We start from the raw sequence: 10141 nt of genomic DNA, 5'->3' as shown, positions 1-10141 counted from the left end.
GTTTCATGTATGATCACTTTTATATTAGTTAACATCAGATACCTGTCCTGATCCCAGGGGTTACATGTATGATCACTTTTATATTAGTTAACATCAGATACCTGTCCTGATCTCAGGGGTTTCATGCATGATCACTTTTATATACAGTAACATCAGATACCTGTCCTGATCCCAGGGGTTTCATGTATGATCACTTTTATATACAGTAACATCAGATACCTGTCCTGATCCCAGGTGTTTCATGTATGATCACTTTTATATACAGTAACATCAGATACCTGTCCTGATCCCAGGTGTTTCATGTATGATCACTTTTATATACAGTAACATCAGATACCTGTCCTGATCTCAGGGGTTTCATGTATGATCACTTTTATATACAGTAACATCAGATACCTGTCCTGATCCCAGGGGTTTCATGTATGATCACTTTTATATACAGTGACATCAGATACCTGTCCTGATCCCAGGGGTTTCATGTATGATCACTTTTATATTAGTTAACATCAGATACCTGTCCTGATCCCAGGTGTTTCATGTATGATCACTTTTATATTATATACAGTAACATCAGATACCTGTCCTGATCCCAGGGGTCACATGTATGATCACTTTTATATTAGTTAACATCAGATACCTGTCCTGATCCCAGGGGTTACATGTATGATCACTTTTATATTAGTTAACATCAGATACCTGTCCTGATCTCAGGGGTTACATGTATGATCACTTTTATATTAGTTAACATCAGATACCTGTCCTGATCTCAGGGGTTTTCATGTATGATCACTTTTATATACAGTAACATCAGATACCTGTCCTGATCCCAGGGGTTTCATGTATGATCACTTTTATATTATATACATTAACATCAGATACCTGTCCTGATCTCAGGGGTTTCATGCATGATCACTTTTATATACAGTAACATCAGATACCTGTCCTGATCCCAGGTGTTTCATGTATGATCACTTTTATATACAGTAACATCAGATACCTGTCCTGATCCCAGGTGTTTCATGTATGATCACTTTTATATACAGTAACATCAGATACCTGTCCTGATCCCAGGGGTTTCATGTATGATCACTTTTATATACAGTAACATCAGATACCTGTCCTGATCCCAGGTGTTTCATGTATGATTACTTTTATATACAGTAACATCAGATACCTGTCCTGATCCCAGGGGTTTCATGTATGATTACTTTTATATACATTAACATCAGATACCTGTCCTGATCCCAGGGGTTTCATGTATGATCACTTTTATATACAGTAACATCAGATACCTGTCCTGATCTCAGGTGTTTCATGTATGATCACTTTTATATTATATACAGTAACATCAGATACCTGTCCTGATCCCAGGTGTTTCATGTATGATCACTTTTATATTATATACAGTAACATCAGATACCTGTCCTGATCCCAGGGGTTACATGTATGATCACTTTTATATTAGTTAACATCAGATACCTGTCCTGATCCCAGGGGTTACATGTATGATCACTTTTATATTAGTTAACATCAGATACCTGTCCTGATCTCAGGGGTTTCATGCATGATCACTTTTATATACAGTAACATCAGATACCTGTCCTGATCTCAGGTGTTTCATGCATGATCACTTTTATATACAGTGACATCAGATACCTGTCCTGATCTCAGGGGTTTCATGCATGATCACTTTTATATACAGTAACATCAGATACCTGTCCTGATCCCAGGTGTTTCATGTATGATCACTTTTATATTAGTTAACATCAGATACCTGTCCTGATCTCAGGGGTTTCATGCATGATCACTTTTATATACAGTAACATCAGATACCTGTCCTGATCTCAGGGGTTTCATGTATGATCACTTTTATATTATATACAGTAACATCAGATACCTGTCCTGATTCCAGGTGTTTCATGTATGATCACTTTTATATACAGTAACATCAGATACCTGTCCTGATCCCAGGTGTTTCATGTATGATCACTTTTATATTAGTTAACATCAGATACCTGTCCTGATCTCAGGGGTTTCATGTATGATCACTTTTATATTATATACAGTAACATCAGATACCTGTCCTGATCCCAGGTGTTTCATGTATGATCACTTTTATATTAGTTAACATCAGATACCTGTCCTGATCTCAGTTGTTTTGTGTATGATGACTTTAAATAAAAATAGAAAATAAATATTAGTTATGTTAATTAACTAAGATTGAGAAAGAAAAATTATCCACGGTTTATTACAGAAAAATGTGGTATTTATTTGTTTAAACATGACTGAATACCATATTTTAAACTACAAAAACACGGTTAATCTTACCACAACCATTATTACTTGGTTTACGTTACCATGGAAGTAAGTTACAAAAGCCCAGAGACAGTAAAACGGAGTAAAACGAGGTCATCTGTTTTTGCTAATGAAATCTTTCAAATATAACATTATAAAAACAAAAAAAAAATAACCTGTATGATTGTTTTTTTCCTTCGTTATCCACCGCGGTAGGTTCTTTATCCATAATCATCCGGTTTGAAATGACCGCGCTAAAAAAGAACATGTACTGCGCATGATCGGTGACCTCTCAGTATTGTTTTTTTTCTTTAAGGGGGCGTTTCCCAAACGCCGACCAAGCCACGCCCATTTTACGTCGTGGTAATGAAACCCCTGGAATTTAGTGCATGCCTACCAAGTAAGTCAGCGAAACCTTCTGTTACTAGTTTTATTTTATATACACACACACACGCACGCAACTATATAGACCGCTTCAGTTATTTTTGGTTCTCTGGATTTGCTAATTAGTTGAGTTTTGACAGGCATCGATATTTAACCCTTGTTTACTGTTCAAATTTACTACCCTTTGATTATGTTTGTGGCTGTTTTTGCCCCATTAACATCCATTATAATGGCGCAGCCATTGCATTGCAGCCATGTAGTCTTGATTGTTAGTGGTTTCCCTGTTTTAAAGAGGTAAATCTGCTCAGAGTGTACTGATGAATTTTATAAAATTATCAAAGCATTGACCAAAATATGCGTCAAAATAAAATTTGTCACCAAAAATCATTCCATTTGCTGAAACACAGAGAAAGTTTTGCCAAATTAAGACTCAAAATCAGAGTGGATGAAAACATCCCCAACAGCAGGAGAGTGCCCAAACTCTTTCCTGGAAGGCTGGTGTCCTGCAGAGTTTAGGTCCAGAGTTTAGTTACCAACCTGTTAATACATTTCTAGTATGCTAGTTAGAGCATGAGTAGCTGGTTTAGGTGTGTCTAATTAGGGTTTGAGCTATGCTCTGCATAGCACCGGCCCACTATAAGACAGAGTTTGAGCACCCCTGACCTAAAGCAAAGTGACAAAAATCTGGCACCCACCTATGCTCCACATCCACCAACAACTGCTTTCTGAGAGAAAGAGGGAAATTTGCTCAGAGTGTAATGATGAATTTTAGAAAATTGTCAAAGCATTTTGTCAAATTATGTGTCAAAATCAGATTTTTCACCAAAAATCATTCCACTTGCTGAAACACAGAGAAAGTTTTGGCTAAATTGAGACTTTAAATCAGCTCAGAGTGGATGAAAACATCCCCAACAGCAGACAAGGGTTAAGGTCTGAAAAAACTTTTTTTTTAATCATACAGTCAATTATAAATAACAATATATTGTTTGACAGTTTAGAGGTGTGTTTCGTGAAATCAGTCCAGAGTGAATGGAAACATATCCAAAAGCAGGAGGGTGTCCAAACTTTGTCCTGGAGGGCTGGTGTCCTGCAGAGTTTAGGTCCAGGGTTTAGTTGCCAACCTGCCACTAGTTTCTAGTTTGCTAATTAGAGCTTGAGTAGCTGTTTAGTGTCTAATATGGGTTAAAGCTATACTCTGCATCACACCGGCCCACTAGGACAGAGTTTTGGCACCCCTGACCTACTGCTTTCTGAGGGAAACAGGTAAATTTGCTCAGTGTGAATTGTACACTCAGAAATACCTAACAGAAGTACCTACAAATTTTAAGAGAAACACTTTTGTACTTTTTAGGTAGCAATATGTACCCTTGAGGTTTTATTATGGCCCTTTTTGGTATAAATTTGAGCTTTTTGAAGAGGTACCACCCCAGTGACAGCTAGCCTTTCTTTATTTCTGAGAGTATATAGTCAATTTCACCTAAATAAATTCTATAAATGACAATATGTTGTTTGACAGTTGGGTGATACAGTATCTCAGTGGTTAGCACTGTTGGTTCACAGAAAGCAGTCCCGGTTGGGTCACTTGGCATTTCTTTGTGGAGTTTGCATGGGTTTCCTCCGGGTGCTTCAGTTTTCCCACAGTCCAAAGACATGTGCTATAGGTGAACTGAATAAACGTATGTGAGAGTGTATGGGTGTTTCCCAGTACTGGGTTGCAGCTGGAAGGGCATCCGCTGCGTAAAACATATGCTGGATAGGTGGTGGTTCGTTCTGCTGTGGCGACCCCTGATGAATGAAGCGACTAAGTCAAAGGAAAATAAATGAATGAATGTTTGACAGTTCTGAGGTGTGTTTTGTGTATTTGTGTGTGTTGAAGATGTAAAAGTTTGCACAAAATCAACAATTACTAACTTTTATGTAATTGTTTAGTTTCTCTTGGAAACTTCTCTCTATAAAAATAAAACGTCTTGTCCTGGATGACTAGTCCATCAAATTTAAATAGGTTGTAATGAGATTTTAAGTGCAAAGAAATACACAAGCTCTATAATTGGAATGAGCTACACCAAAAATAGCCGCTGAATAGCTATCCGGTGATCATGCCGTGATGGAAGAAACCCACACATGCACACCATCAACGTCATTCCATCATGAAGCAACTTGTGTGGGGAAAAAAAACCGAGCAAAGTTCTGGTGGCCGAAATAAGTGATCCATACGAGGTGCTTTAGCTCTGAGCTTTGGAGAGGCTGATGCATGGTTTGGAACCTTCTCCCTCTTTCGGATGAGAAATCCAGAAGGTCCTAATGCTGACACTGATGGTTCCATAGCCACACAGTGAGAGAGTACAATAGCAGATGAGTTTTGAGTACGTCTGTTTAGGGATGGAGCCGGAGAGACTGAATCCAGGAAAGAGCGCTTATGTCATTAGGACTGGTGTGAGGCAATGTTGTGCGCCGTCGCCATGGTTGCCTGATGAATGATGAAAAATGTAAAAATAGCGGGCGCTACTCGAGTTCTTCCAAAAGCAAGCTCTCACTCAATGCACTGTGGAAGAAGACGTGTGAAACGGTGAGAGGAGATTTGGAAAGACGATGTAGAGGTTTAAGAATGACCAATGTGCAGAGATGATGTTTCATTTGGACGTCTAATTAAGATTTAAATAAGCACATTGGCAGTGGTGGAAAGAGTACTGACAATTCATACTCAAGTTAAAATACAACTACTGGCCTAAAAATGTAGTGCAAGTAGAGTAAAGGTATGTTTTGTAAATATTACTCAAAGTATGAGTAAAAGTAGCCCTTTCAAAAGTACTCAAGAGTAGCGCTGTAAAAGCTCATGCATTTACATGTCATTTATGGACATGTGTTAACGTAACATTCTGCCGTGCATTTAGTATTGTCCAGCCGGCACACAACGTCATAAGACAATAATATTAGGTTAGATTTAGGATGTGATGTCAGTTGACCAAAATTTAATGTCTAGCCAGAGTCTAAGGATAACATTATATTGATGTCCAATAACGACGTAAAATACGTTAATATTTGGTTGATTTTAAGTTTTGTTAGAAAGTGACCAAAATCCAACATCGAGCCAACATCTTAAACTAAGTGACCAATTGTCATATTGACATCAAATACTGACATTTATTCGTCAGGTATGGCAACCAAAATCCAACATCTGATAGACGTCATAGTGGTAATCTCCACACAAGCTCTAACATCATTAGATGTTGATATTTGGTTGATTTTAGGTTTGACATTGATGTCGGCCTGACGTTGGGTTCTGATGTCAACCCGATTTTCATTTCCAAACAAACTTTTACATCTTCATGAAGTTGGGGTTCAACGTCAATCTGACATTATATTGATGTCTTATGCCAGCAGGGTGTTTAGGGCCATTTCGTAAATCATACAGTAAACATCTGTCATCTTCTCATCAGTGATATCCATCTAAACAGTCTCTGGGTCATTGCGTGTAAAGATTTTGGACATCTTCTTGGACTTTTTTAGTGCTTTCAATCAGTTTGTTGCATACATAAATCGCCCATGTCTCGTGGCAGTTCATTATGATGCGATTTACCTTCTATGTGTGATTTAGTTGGACAGGAATTACAGTACTGGTTTTCTATTCCCCATAGACAAGAAAAAATAAAGTAGTGACTGCAGGTTGAAGGAAAGTAGTGGAGTAAAAGTACCAATACTGCACTAAAAATGTACTTAAGGTAAAGTAAAAGTACAAATTTTTAAAACTACTTAATAAATTACAATTCCTGAAAAAAGCTACTCAATTACAGTAATGTGTTTGTAATTTGTTAGTTTACACTTTTGAAGGATCCAGGATATATTTGACTGAAGCATTTAAAAAACATTTTTTTTGCATAAACTATTTATTTAAAGGGAAGTTTATATTATTGCATCACCATTGTTACCAAAATAATTGTCAAAATGAATAACTGTTTTCAAACAGGTTTCCTGAACATTTCTAGTTGCAGACTTTTGTCATTGCTCAACTAAACCAGTAGTTGCACCTCAAGTCAAAAGTTAAAAATAAATTAAATTCAATTAAAAACATCTGAATTCTACAAAATGATAAGCTCATTAATTTATTACTCAAAATTAAATAATCAAAATGATTAACCTTTTTGGCTTTTATGTTTTAATGAACTTGGTGTAAATTCAATTGTTCTATATTAATTGCACGGAACTATCATATTTTGCAGTTGCTACTCACTAGCTTTTTTAAATGCATGTTTTTATTGATTTATATATTGAAGTTTATTATCTTTTATAAAAATATGTGATTTCTAGTTAATTTGAACTGGAGAAATGATCATATATTCAAAGATCAAATATAGCAGTGTTCATTTTGTGAACTACTTGCATCCTTTTTATTCGTGTGTGTTCATTTAGGTCTCCTCTGGGCGCTTCGGTTTCCCCCACAGTCCAAAGACATGCGCTATAGGTGAATTGGGTTTGCTAAATTGTCCGCAGTGTATGTGTGTGAATGAGTGTGTATGGATGTTTCCTAGTGATGGGTTGCAGCTGGAAGGGCATCCGCTGCTTAGAATATATGCTGGATAAGTTGTCAGTTCATTCTGCTGTGGTGACCCCTGACAAAAGGGATCCCTTAACAAAGGGACTGAGCCGAAAAGAAAATGAATGAATGAACATGCTGGTGTCATTACCTAAAATGTTACACCAGCCACATCAACAAACACAGCATTGTGCGCTGTTTTAAAAGCACTACAAAGTCACATTAGTTCTATTTTGTTTAATCAACATGCCGTTTGATATCTAAGGTTGAAATTCATGCCAAATTAGGAAGAAGCCTCTTCAATTTCTAGACATCACCTTTAAGTCACTGTTCACAAAATGAGTCTGACAGAGATCTTCTCAGCCAGTATCTGTTACCAAACCTCTACCCCTACCGATCTGCCAGTATGTAACCGGAGGAGTTGTGTCTCCTCCAGGGAGAGATGTGGGCACGGCCTCGCACCAGAATGATTAAGCCGCAGGTCTGCCCTTTCTCAAAAAGGTCACGGCTGTGACGGCTTTGACTTGTCAGACAGCTGGCACAGGTTGCACTGGCAATGCTGAGAAGGAGAGACTTAATGCCCACCACTAATCCAAGTGTTTACAAAACATCAGCATATAACTGCATACAATTCTGCTGAATAAATGGCATTGCTGCAGCACTTATCTTCCATTTCTTCTTATCTGAACCTACCAGATATATGTTGATCCTTTTTTTGTTTAGAAGGTGGTGGTGGTGTAGCTTGGCCAGAGAAAACTGGCTGTCAACAAATAAATCTCTCCAAATGCGTGCTCGGTACGGTTCATAACCTTTTAATGGCAACCAGATCAAATATTATTTTTCACACCTCTTTGTTCATTTTTTGTCAGAGAACTGACTTTAAATAGATTAAATAAATGAATTAGCAAGTCACTGATTCACCAATTCCTACACTACGAAAGCAAGCACTCGTAATGTGTCTGCCGTATAAATTGCCACTGCATAAATTTAAATGGGTAATTGACTCTTGTGGATCGTAATTACTGCAGACATGTCATAACGCCTACACTAAAGACAACCAATCTGAATGCTTTTGCATTTTAGGGCTCTGGCTCTTGCAAAGCTGTTGTTATAGTCACGAAATGGTGTTTTATTTTTATTGGTATTATTCATATGCTATTTTCAGCTGTCTAAACAAAGCTTGGTCTGACACTAACCAGTCTGTTTTGTGCTAAAAGCCAACAAAGGAACTTAATTCAAGGACAGAAAAATGTAAATTTCTAATCTACAAAAAGAAAGTTTGTCTATTTTAATTCATCTTTAATTGAACTTCCTTTATGATAGACGAGTAATGAAACCAAAATATTTCAAATAATTCCAAAAAGACTTCTGGTCAGCAGTTTGTGTTCACACCAGCCATTTGAATACACTTCCATATATGTGCACAAATGTGAGAGACAGCAGAGACTTAATGATCATATTTTGGTCAAACTGGCGGGGCTTTTCCAAAACTCCATGACGCAAATCCAACTAAAACTTTTGCAAGAAGGAATCTAATGCACAGTTAAAGAGAATTCCCTTCTCTCATCACATTATCACCAAACTGCAATGCCATGTTACAGAAAACTAAGAGCTGGTAACACATTTAGCTCATAGTCAATGCAAATAAAAGTGATTTACAGTATACCGTTTATATTAGATGTACAGTTTTTACATTTAGGTCTGATATAAGTGTGTTACGGGTCAATATCACTGTATAAAGTACATTTGAGACATCAGAATTAAAAAAAAAGTTAAATTTTTTTATTTAACCACATAATTGTTGTATTAATTAGACCTTAGGCTGTAAGAAATTAATGTTGGTCAAGCTCCTGCACTTTTTATAAATAAACTACAAGCAGAGAAACAGTAAACAAACTTCAAATTGTCAACCCTATCATGAACAAATTCAAAGTAGTATAAGGGCATGCTCACACTATGCTATCCGAACCGTGCCCAGGCCCGTTTTCCAGATCGTTTGTGAAGTGTGAGTGCTCTTAACAATAGTATCTGGATGCAGCCTTTATAATGCAAGCTGAGATTGCATCACTCAGCGTTGCAATGTCAGACACAATGCACTCAAATGGAGCGTGTGACGTCACTGTGATGGGTAGGGTTAGGGGTGGGGTTAGGTGAGCCCATTAAAAAGCATTGGATGCAGCTCAGATTGCACTGCACCAAGTCTGCATCCGGACCCCTCTCGCTCTGAATCGGGTTCAGGCGCGGTTCTTCAAATGTCTATCAGGGTAAACTACTGCCTTAATTTTTAGTTTTTATTTCATTAGTTTTATATTTAATTTGTTTATTAGAGTGGTAGTTCGTTCCAATTGACATTTGAAGGTGAAAAAATTGGCTACCCCTGTTTTTACACCCTTCTTTAAGTAGGTAGTTCATTCTGATAGATATTTGAAGCTGACAAGATTTTTTTAGCTCAAATATGACAGATTGAGTTACCGGTTCTCATTCTGAGGAGGTAATACAGATCGTCAGAACACCGGCCCTGGCCCGGTTGGAAGAGGTGTGCCAGAGCGCGATTTACTTGGGTTTTGTCGGGGTACACTTGAAGTGTGAGTGCAAAGCGCACCTGAGCCCGAAACTGAAGACGAGACGTGACTTCATAGGGACTGTTTCATATGGATAAATCATTCTTACTGTTCAGTGAACGCAAACTGTTGTAGATTATTAGACGCAAACCCCTCACTGCATGACAGCTGCACCTTCAGCAAACCTCCTAATTACTGCAGCACATGGACTTTATGATTGTTTATGAGTGTCAAAAGTGGCTGATCTGTTTGGCGAAATATTTAGCTGCGTGTCACTGCGCACTTGTTGCACTACGCACTTGTTGCATGTGTTTTGGCCCCAACGGCCTTCCATACTGGAAAGGGGGCAACCGTGCTTCGGCCCAGTTCA

The sequence above is a fragment of the Danio rerio genome, chromosome 8 (assembly GCF_049306965.1).
Source record: "Danio rerio strain Tuebingen ecotype United States chromosome 8, GRCz12tu, whole genome shotgun sequence".
Classification (NCBI taxonomy): Eukaryota; Metazoa; Chordata; class Actinopteri; order Cypriniformes; family Danionidae; genus Danio; species Danio rerio.
The sequence above is the reverse complement of the archived record's forward strand: the minus strand, read 5'-3'. Positions refer to the sequence as shown.